Raw genomic sequence first — 11,865 nt, forward strand, 5'->3', positions numbered from 1 at the left:
GGAGGAAAGCAAGCATTCTGCCAACATGGAGTCACCAGAGTAGTAAAACACTACATGAGTTTAGCATTCAGACGCAATTAAGTTGCCATACACAAATTTAGAAGATCAGGGAAACAATCCCACATCAAATTTTCTCCAAGAGGGATTTATCACAGCACCCTGATCTGAAAGATTTGGCGGGGACAGTAACTTTAATTATTTCAAGGCATGTAAGGAAAGCAGGCCTGTTAGTAAATTTAATGGTTTTTCTGACTTTGAGTTCACTTCTACAGCAAGATGTGCTGCATGCTGTCACCCTGAGCTTTCTGTTTCTCTTCCTCTCATCATGACTGATAGTAACATTACTTTATGAACCACAGTTCCTTATAAACATAATTCAAACATCACTCCTCTCTCTCCACTTGGGGAATCACAAACAGCAGCAAAGATGATGCCGACTGTGACCCGGTGAAGCAATCCTATAGACCAAATTATAAAACGGTGTTAAAGGTGGTTGTAAAACAGCCTGGAAGATATGAACAGAGATTTCCATCTGGGAAATTAAAAAAAAAAAAAAAAAAAAAAAAGATGAAATGTTAGTTATGATAAAGCTGGAAATGTTAATAGCAAGTCAAAATCTAAGCTCAATAAATGAAAATTACGAGAAGAAAAGAGATAATAAGTCAAATATGTAACTTAAACACCATGAAACTTTTGAAAGGAGAAATAAAAAAAATTCTGCTCTTAAAAATGCAAAATTGAATTGGGTACTATTTTGTAACTGACAAGTTTCCTGACTTTATGACTCTTTATCCTGTATTTGTCACTTAGGCTTTCTTTAAGTGACCTGTTTCATATATTGTTTAAAGCAGGTCTATGTAACTTTCTAGGAAGAGCTGCCAATGTGGCCACACGTGACAAATAAAATATAATTTTTATGCTAAAACATAGTGTAACAGGAGTAAAAGTACAGAAAATGAATAAAGTCAGCAAAATATGTTCTATAGGGCAATATATACCAAAAACATAAGCTGCTGGTTACACTGGTACATTTTCCTTTGTAAAAGGAATGTGTCATTTCTTCCTTAAAAAGTTTTTTTAAAAGTGATTTTATTTGTCATTACTCTGATTTTTTAAATCAATTTTTCATCTAACTTTTCATGTACTTGTATCAAATCAATGTCAAAATTTATAGATAATGACTGAGAAAAAATTTAACTTTGGAGTAAAAATTTCGAGACAGTGAGTCTAAAATATGAGATACTTTTCATTTTATTTTTTCCTTGCTGATACAGGCTTCCATTGGGAGGCTACTTTGATGGGATCTACAAATCAAAAGTCAGAAATGTCAAGTTTGTGCCCATATTGCATGTCACTGACGTCAAATTATGTGCTTATTATTAAGTCAGTTTGGTTTAAGTAAACATCTTTAGGAACTATAAACCTCAGGAGTTTTGGGTTAAGCGTTGTTACTTGCAAAACATATCACGGATAATGACTTTGGGGCCTAAATTTTTTAATTTGAATGACAAGTGTAGGTCCCAGCAGGCAACATCACTTTTTTACACATGCAGTACATATTCATGCTATGGACCTATTACGCATTATTCATAATGAAAAAGGATATCGTGTACATACTCATGCACATGCAGACACATAATACACACAACTTCCATCTGGACTGCAGTCCTCTGCCAAGGAGTTAGGTCTGCCATCTTACTCTCTGACTCTCTCTGTGTGTGTTTCTCCTTCTTTCTCTCTCTCTCTCTCACACACACACACACACACACACACACACACACACACACACACACACACACACACACACACACACACAACACACATACACACAGACACACACAGACACCTTTAATTGTTTCCCATTCTTCATTGTAGAGTATGTTCCTGTTCAGATACATTCATTAAAAATGATGTGGGAAATATTTCAGTGCTAGTCTCAGATCAACTTGACTCCTGAGTCTAGAGACATAAAGACTTTATTTTTGTTAAAGACCCGTGCCAGGTTAATTTCATAGTTCCCTATTTTGAGCCTAAAAGTTTTTTGTCTTAACTTGATTTTCCTGTAGCCGTTGAAAACGTTTATTATTTTCATCTTGCACTGCTCACTCTCACTCTCACTCTCTCTGCTACACGAAATATGAACCTGCTGGACATTTAATTCAATAATAAACTAAAACACAGAGTTTTCCCAATAGTGCTGGTATTTTTGTCGAGTTGCAGTGTCTGGTTCAATTGAAATTTTATTGTCCTGTAGGGAGAGACACGGCCAAGCTAAGTTTTCACAGTCTAGTGGCGAGTGCCATGTAAACACATTAGGTCATACTGTATTTATGAATGCTGTATGTAGTCTATGGTCTTGCGTAGTCAGACTGTTAACTTTTAGTGTGCTAGTATCATGGAACAGCAGTGATTTACCAGTATAGAGAAATACATATAATAATACAAACATTACATACAGTAATATAAGATTTTATCTTTGACTTTTTTCTGTTTGTATTCCATCAGACAAATCCACTTATAAAATTTTAGGTTCATGTGGGGCTTAAGGCCTAAACAGTGAGTGTTAAAACTGGATTTGTCCTGTGGCCGTTGCCTTAGGCTCAACATGAAGTGTCACACACAAAGACAGTGATCACTTGTTTTCAAGTGATCTTCCCCTGCAATAAATAGTAAATGCTCTGCTGTCCAACTTGTACCATGCAAGTTTAGTCCAGCCTTTTTTAAAAAAATATTATTAAAAATTGACATTCAGAATGTTCGAGGTACACTTTTAGTCTTAATACCCACTGTTTACACAGTAATGGCCACATATGAAAATTGACTAAGGGACATACTAAAGGAATAGTGCAACATTTTGGGAAATACACTTATTTGCTTTCATTCCAAAAGCAGGATGAGAAGATCAGTACCAGTCTCGTGCCTGTATGCTAAATAAGAAGCTATCATCAGTAGCCTGTTAGCTTAGCTTAGCGCACAGACTAGAAACAGCAGGAGACAGGTTAGCTGCTTAAGTTTTGCATGGATTTAGTTTTTGTACAGATTTAACAAGATGTAATATATTAATTAGTGAACTTTAGATGTGCTGGTAGGGAGATTTTGTTAGCTTTGCACACAGCAAGGCCATTTCCTGTCTGTTAGTTTAGCACGAAGACAGGACCCGGAGAAACAGGAAATGAGAGTGGTATTGATCTTCTCATCTTCCTCTTAGCAAGAATATGAATAAGTCATATTTCCCAAGATGTCAAATTGCTTTACATCATATCCAAACTGTTTTCAACAGTTTTGTTAATCTGTCTCGGTTACATACATAGATCACTTCCTTCCTGTTAACTACAAAGTTCAGTGGCGTTGCTGCTTTCACGTCTGGTTGAAAACCATCGTAACTTTGGTCTGATTACGTCTTTCACACGTAAAGTCAGTGGTGCTGTGTAAATGGAGATGTAGTGTATTGGTGCCCTTTAAACTGTGGAGGGTCATTGTGCCATGACTTTGTTTCATTTTATACAGTACAGTAATGGGTCTTCCTTTACTTTGGCGCAACCCCCCTTTATTGGCACGAACTTTTCAAGATTGACTTCACTGTTTCAGAAATAGCAAAGTGGGTGTCATGGTTACTTTCACCATTTAATGCACGCATAGGACCATCATGAACCCAAACCACTATTACTCTCAACATGGATCTCATACATCCCAAATTAAGTAGAAGGTACAGTGATAGGATTTATGATAGATGGTCAGAAATAATTACAACATACAGTCATTTAAAGATAGCTTGTGGCTATTTTGCAAAATCCCTCATCTTCGCCCTTTCTGCGTTTCTCCCTCATCTTGGCCTTTCTTTACCCTACTCTCTATCTCAGCACATGGGTCAGTGACACTGTGACAGTACATTGTGCGGTATATTAATTATATTTTGTCATACCCTCACTCTCCGTGTCTCTCTGAGAAGGGAGGTCAAGCGAAGTTCATGTTTCTTGGAGAGTTTTAGACTGAACCGACGAAAATGAGCAAAGCAGAGGGGAGCGCGGCAGAGCAGAGGTTTGTCAATTACAAGGCTCAACACTAGTAACTAACTTCTAACAAGCAAATTCTTGGCTCTGTCTGTATGTGTTTGTGTGAGCGTATGAGACAGAGAGAGGAGGAAAATAGTGTGGGCGCATGATGCTGTCAATAGGCATGGGTGTTTGAATGTTTTTTACATGCAGGGACACATGTTTTGTGAGTGATTTTGTGTGAGATGTGGGGAGCAGACAGGGCCGGAAAAACAGCGCAAAGGAAGGGAAAGATGTAGAGTCACACCATAGGGAGCCGGGACAAATGACAGGCTGCCAGTTAAACAATCAGCATACAAAATTGATGGCGTTTGTGATTGAAGTGGTGGTTTGAAAAAGAGAAAGTTAAGAACTAAATGTAATCATACACACACACACACACACACACACACACACACACACACACACACACACACACACACACACACACACACACACACACACACACACTCCACTTCATTTTTTCTCCCTCTGAGTCCAACAATATGACATTTTATGGCTTTATCTTACAGCACAAGTGGGACAGAATTTGAAATCAGCAGGGCCCTGAATTTCTTCACAGTGACTGACACTTTAACATTCACTCATATACTATGTCACTATATAATCAATCACTTAATCTCATTTTATCTTAATAAGCTACAAAACATATATATCCAGGCATGCCATGCTATGCTGCAGATCAAATGTGTGCTGTACCTTCCAGTGCCAGTAGAAAATGCATGTTATTAGAACTGTCACATAGTTGTTTCTTACTGTAATGTATTGTATTTATGTTGCAATCCCCATCACGAGACTGCAGTGTGTTTCTAATCAATTAATCCCTTTTTGCGGGGAATGAAAATATCCTGGGGCTCTGAGAACAGGCTTTATTTGGATGATCCTAACGATTCACAGAATGCACAGAGAACACCCGAGGGGAGTTAAAACTTCACTGAGGATCCTTTAACAAAACAGGCACCAAAGTGGGATGCTAAACTTCCATGTGTTTTTTTTTTCCTCTGGTGATTGGAAAAGAAAATATTTCTTGGGTTGTATTTTTTGGGTAAGGGAGAAAGTGAAAGTCATATTTTTGAAGCTCAGTTCAACCAAAGTTTCCACAGTAATTATTCATTTTAAAAACAGCTAACGTGGAATTTTAAAAGGGTCACAATAATGCATTGTTTTAGAAATTAGAATTTACCTGCTTTTCTCATTCTACTTATTTTGTTCTTCAAACTTTATAGAGGGTATCAAAAAGGAAAAGGAATAAAGGACAGAAATAGAAAACTACATAGAAAGCAAAGTTTTATCAAAGTTTGCATCGAAATGAAAACACAACACTTTTTTTCAACACAATTTTTGGCACATGGAAATAGGTTGGGGTTCAGTGTCCTGCTCAAAAACACTTTTATGAGGCGCCCTAAGGTGCATACCATGTGACTATGATGTCCTGGATTTGAGCCCAGTCCACGACCTTTGCAGAACCTCATCCCTCCTACACTCTCTCTTTCTTCACTACGCACTACCCAATAATGGCCAAAAAGTACACTTTCACAGGGTTTAAACCAACCACTGTCTCAACCTAAAAAAAAATAAAAAAAAAGCATTGTCCTAACTCAACACGCTACCTGCTGCACCACAGCAGTCCACCAGAACAGCACATGAAACAAAATCTTGAAATCTGCATTGACCCATGTAAGGAATATGGTTTTCTTTCTTAATCTGAGACTATGAAGCTGTCTCAGTGAGAGTTTTGGCAAAGCAGAAGCATGGTTCGGAGAGGGAAATCATTCTATTCTAAAAACTTACGGACACATTACAAAAGGAAAATACATGTATGGATTTACACACGCACACACACAACCACACACACACACACACACACACACACACACACACACACACACACACACACACACACACACACACACACACACACACACACACACACACACACACACACACACACACACATTAACGCACTCATTCACCCAGTCTTTTTGTTTAGAGGAATTTGTTTCCTCACCGCCTCACTTACCCCTGAGTATCTCTAATTGGGCATGATTACAACATGTTTGCATGCTATTGTTGTCTCAAAACCTTTGTGTGCAAGTGTCTATGTGTGTGAGTGTGACTGAGTGCTTCTGGGAATATGTGTTTTTGTGTGCGTGAGTGTGAGTGTAATTCAACGCGGGTAGTATGCAAGGTAGCAGACGCAGTTGATCCAACAATGTGTTTACAAAGCCTTATCGTAACTTCAGAGCAAAATTACCGTATAAAGAACAGTTGGATAATTATATGGGTTAGTTAGCTAAAAATGTCAATAAAAATCTTTCTTTCTCTGTCTGACGCACATTAAAGACTATGCAACGCTTATGTACAAGCGCACACACAGACTTTGACACAAGCAAACATAATCTAAATAATATACATATGGTTGCATTGGGTGAAAATTTGAGGTGACTGAAACCAAGCCGAATGAAGGGCAGCTTTACTTCAAATGCCTTTAAGGGCAAGTCCTGTGTTTCTGCCATAGTTCCTTGTTATCCATTATTTTCATTATTTCATATATTCTATGTTTTACTGGATTTTATTTTGTTCCAGTTTAGTTTATTTCATTTGACTTGATATTTAATATTCTTTTTTGGTCGTTGTTATCATTACCATCAGTCCTCTCAGTGTAGCCTGCAAGGCTTGGTAGGCTGGAGGTGCAGAATAACAGTAAATCAACTTTCTGCTCCAAGAACGCCATCTTGTGTTCAAATACCAAAATGAATGTACCATCTCTATCCAACATGTGTATCGTATAATATTCCTCAAAACAGACATAACTGATGTAGTTTTATGAGCACTGCTTAGACCTGTTAAACTGTATTACTGCCATATTGAACCCAAATAAAACTACACATACAGTATGTTACATTCATTGGATCCTTGCTTAAACACTGTAGCAGCCTCCTGTAGCTGAGCTGGAGGGTTGTGTTGAGTGTTGGGACATTATTGCTCACTCAGCTGCCTCTTAGAGAATCGTGCAAATGGAAAAGATGCTTTATGAAAACTGATCACAAGTTGCCAGTGCACATGTGCATGTGCTTTAGCGAGCTGGTTGTCTGCTTCCCATCAAGGCATTCCATGACTCTTGTTGTACAAACAACCTTGTTTATTGTCTCAGTCCTAAAGAGAAAGAGTCCTGCCCCGTCTTCACACAGGAACAGATACCGAGCCAAAGCAGCCACAATAGACAGCAGGCCCCCTCTGTCTCCCACCAACCTCTGGCAGCCATGTTTTCACAGCCCAAGATAACAGAGAAAATGGAGGGGCGGGCAGATACAGTCCTGAGTCTGATAAGTGACAGAATTCCAAGTAAGACTGTGTGTGTGTGTGTGTGTGTGTGTGTGTGTGTGTGTGTGTGTGTGTGTGAGTGACGAAAACAGTGTGTGAGAGAGGGAGAGGGAGATGTGGGACGTATGCAGGGAGATCTAGGGGGCTGGGGGGTTAACAGAGAAGGATGAGTAAAAGATTCATTGCGAGGTCATCTCAATGTTTATCCACCCACGACAATCACGAGCATTTCTCAAGGCAGCAAGTGTTGTTTCAGGATGTTGCAATGATGACAGGTTCGTCGAGAAAAGCACTCGTATTTTCTCATACGGTATATTTCTTAAGGAGGAGGGTAATTTTGCCAAAATACATTTTATAATGAAACTACTCTCGCTGGGCTTTATCTGCACTGCAATTTATCTGGCTTAGCACTGGACCCACCTTGTGTTCAGGAACAACCTTGTGCAAGATAAATCAAGTCAAAAACTCCTGATGTGTTTTGTTGTGCAGTACATGTTACTGAAGGGTCCTGAGGCAAGCTGTACCTAAAAGGCAGAGATGCACTGATGTGCACAAAATGGACTATTAAATCTCCTAGCACCACTAACCTAGTTGGGTGGGCTGTGGAACCTAGGAAGCAGCTGAGCCATCACCTCCAGGGCCTGCATTAACTCATAAAGATCACTGTCTCTTCCAAACACCCTGAGCCAAAGTCGAGGTTGTATATGCGTGTGTTCATGAGGATGTGCACAAATGTGAGAATGTGCGTATCTCTATCTTGAAAGCATGATAAATGATACTTTTAGTGCATATTTCATCTGCAGAACCAGCAAGATTGCTTCATTTCACGGTTTGTATTAAACATGTTTCTCTCTGTCTGTCTGTCTCCCCCACTCCTATAATTATAGTCGCTGGTATCAGATGAAACCCCACACAGAGCTGATCTCTAGATGTGTCCTTTGTGTAAGCAACATCTCACTGCTAGATCTATAGAGGATTGGAGGAGAGTTCACACAAATGGAAGAGCATTATAGTGTCGGGTTACCTCTAAATTCTCTTTCCGTGTCTCTTTTTCTCTCTCTCTCTCTCTCGTTATCTTCCTCTCAAACTCTCCCTCCTTTCCTTTTTCCTCTGTTCATTAATTTTCCCTGCCCTGTTGCTCATTTCCCTATACGGGCCCACTCATTTCTCATTTTTATATAATCCCATGTTCTGCCTCTCCTGTTGTTTTTCTGCAAGTGAACACATACAGTACATACTGTAAATGCAGGGTAAATAGAAGCAGAGGGGCACCAAGACTCCACTGTAGGAGATAATACATGGCGTGACTCTATTTATCTGACTGATCTATGGAAATTACTGTCTGCAGCGTAACACTATAGAGCCATTTACAGCGGCAACCCTTGATTAATGCTTTTTTTGTGAGGCTGTGTTCGTGTAATAGTCAATGTAAGTGGAGACAAAAACTCATCTCTAGTGGGGACGATGTTGCATTCCTCAGGCACTATTTCTTTCTCAGAGGGACACATGGAAAAATATACCCATTCTAACCTGGCCGCACACTCCCACGGACACACACACATATGCGCACAGACACACACACACACACACACACACACACACACACACAAACACTGACTGACAAAGACAGACACATGCAGCCACATGCACACAGATGTCGACAGGCAGCTCTATTTATACCAATGCTACAATAAATCTATCTGCTCACTTGTCTATTTTCTCTGGCTTGGCCCATGCAGCAGTGAATGCCTGCACAGCTTAAAGACAGAAGGAGAGGAGAGGAGAGAAGAGGAGAGGTCAAAGGAGCTAGGGGAGACAGGAGGACACGAGTGGCATTTTCCTCCTCTTTGGCCTACCTCTCTATGTCTTAAACACAACTGCTGCGTGCACCACTGTGCAACAAATTCCTGGAAAATTAGAACTTGTGTCAACTTGTACAGCTCAAACTAATACAGGCCAGCTTTTCTTTTTTTTTTTCCCTCGTCTTTTCATTTTACAGCATAAATACCTCTAAACAACACCTTCTTGTTGAGTGGTAAAAAGAATCTAATCAAGGCAGAGTTACAGAAAGGATGTACTTTGGTGAAAATCATCCCTGAAGTCAAAACCGAACTCGACCCTGTGACTGTGTTAAAACAAATGCTCACACAACTTCTGGAAGGTATCCAGATGGAAAAAGTGATACAAGATGTTATTGAATTTGTCTGTAAATTTTTCAAGTGTACATTTTGACATATTGAAATCTCTACTTTTTGCTGGTCCTCCTTGCAGGGTATAGTATGTGGTATGAGAGGTTTGATGGGAAATATTTTTGCCAGAACTGGGCTCAAAGCCTCATTCAAAGTCCAAAGTAACACCTAACACCTACACTTACTGTAACACAAAAAAACATACAGAGATAAATCTTGATTCTTAGAATCAGTAAAAGAGTTTGTGCAGCTGAATATGTCAACATGGTTCAAATATTAAATATGTCCAAATACACTGCAAGTTGCAGCGCTTTTAAATTATCAGAGGGAACGTCTCATCACCTCACATCTCATGTAAGTCAGATACTGCACATAATAAGATAAGATTAAATAAAAACATGAATGTTTCACTTTTAATTTGAATAGTGGTTTGAATGTGAGTCACAAACAGTAGTCACTTTCAACATTTATATTTAATGAAATTGCAGTGTAACATCCAAATATGAAATGATTTCTGTAGAATACAACAATGGAGAGCAGAATGAAATCTAAAGCGGGATATGACAAACTGCATTTAAATAAATGACAATGGATGAATTCTGTAACATTTGTTCTACGAAATGTGGTGAATTATGGGGGTGTCCTTGATTTTTATTGTGCCACATTTGTATACTGTATACAATGCTTTTATGACCGTCTTCCATTTGCCACATTAAGTTTTCTACATCAAACCTAGTTAGAATAATGTTCAAAAATGGCAAGTACTTGGAATGTGCTTAATTTCCCCTATGCAGATATTGAAATGGTTTTACATTCACTTGGCATTGGTAATTTGACTTTGTCTTGAGTGACTATTCTACTTTTATTCAAGGAGAAGTACAGAGGTTACAGCAACACAATTCCTTGTGTCTTTATGATGTGACAAAAATTGACTGAAAAGCAAGTCATCAAGATTACCTTGTACACAGATTTACTGTGTACAAAAAATTTGGTAATGCTCAAGCCACACCACTAGTGATAAAATGTATCCTATGCATCAGTGCCTTTGACTGGTATATTTGATGTTTTTGCTGTCCAGTTCAACTACATGTCTTAACTGCAAAATATGAAACTTTGGGGCATTTTTCTATACAAATGGATGTGGGCATTTGCCTTAAAATATGGGTGGACACCCTCATTACAAAATGTTGTGTATCGATGTGTCAAAAATAAAATGGCTATAGTTGATAAATGTACAGTAACTGTTAAGATGACCAAGTGACTGCTAACATTAACAGCTGGATAACAAAATGGACTTTCATAACAGAATAATCAATGGTCAATGATAAAGGCCATTTAATTCTGGCCCTGCAAAAACCTCACAAGGCAACTTGGGCATCAGGTAGATCTGAGTCATGATACGCAACCAACTGTAAGGTCAAAACGAGATGATTCTGAGTCCTCAAGGGTAAAATATGATCCTGAACACTCATTCAAACAGAAACAGCAAGTTGAAGCAATGTATTATTATATCTCAGCATACTCGCCATACATTGTCTGGTAATAAAACTTAAGTGTAAATGAGATGACATGATAGGTTTATGAGAAACATACTTCCCCTGGAAATGAAGAACAAATAAAAGATCTTGTCTGCCTCACACAGAGACAGAGAGTCAAAGAGCTGTGTGCTTTTAGTAACCAACATAATGCAGTTTAACATCAGACAGCAACTTAGAGATATATAAAACGTACTGTCTGCTGAAGGATACGGTAAGAACTGGCCAACCTGCGCAAACACATATTCATACATACTTTCTGTCTCACACACAGACACACACACATTTACACATACAGTATCAAATGAAAGCTAACATCCAAAGTGCATTATTACATTAGCTCTTGATACCAAACAACGTCATGTAAATAAAGATTTCTCTTGGTTTACAAGAAACAGCCAACACCAAAAGGTTTCATTGCCAAACTATTGAGTAAGTCCATGGCAGCCGTCGCGTTCAAAGTGCTTCTGAGAGAGATGGAAGTGAGTAGTCTTGTCATTATATCTTTATATAAATAACAGTCTTTGCTGGCGGGCCAAGTCCACACCTGCAAAACATGGTGTTGACAATATTCTTCGTAAATGAAAATGTGATACCATTTCCCTTTTTTTTAAATTTTTGATGCAGTAGCAGAAAAAAATTCAAGACCAGCATCCTTTTGTACCAGCATCCTTTTGGTGTGCCTGTTCCATGACAAGGTTAGGCTCAATTTAGGCCACAGTTATTGCAACTGAGGGACTGCTTATATAATATCAGCAGTTTGCA

Source organism: Xiphias gladius, chromosome 16, assembly GCF_016859285.1.
Source record: "Xiphias gladius isolate SHS-SW01 ecotype Sanya breed wild chromosome 16, ASM1685928v1, whole genome shotgun sequence".
NCBI lineage: Eukaryota > Metazoa > Chordata > Actinopteri > Istiophoriformes > Xiphiidae > Xiphias > Xiphias gladius.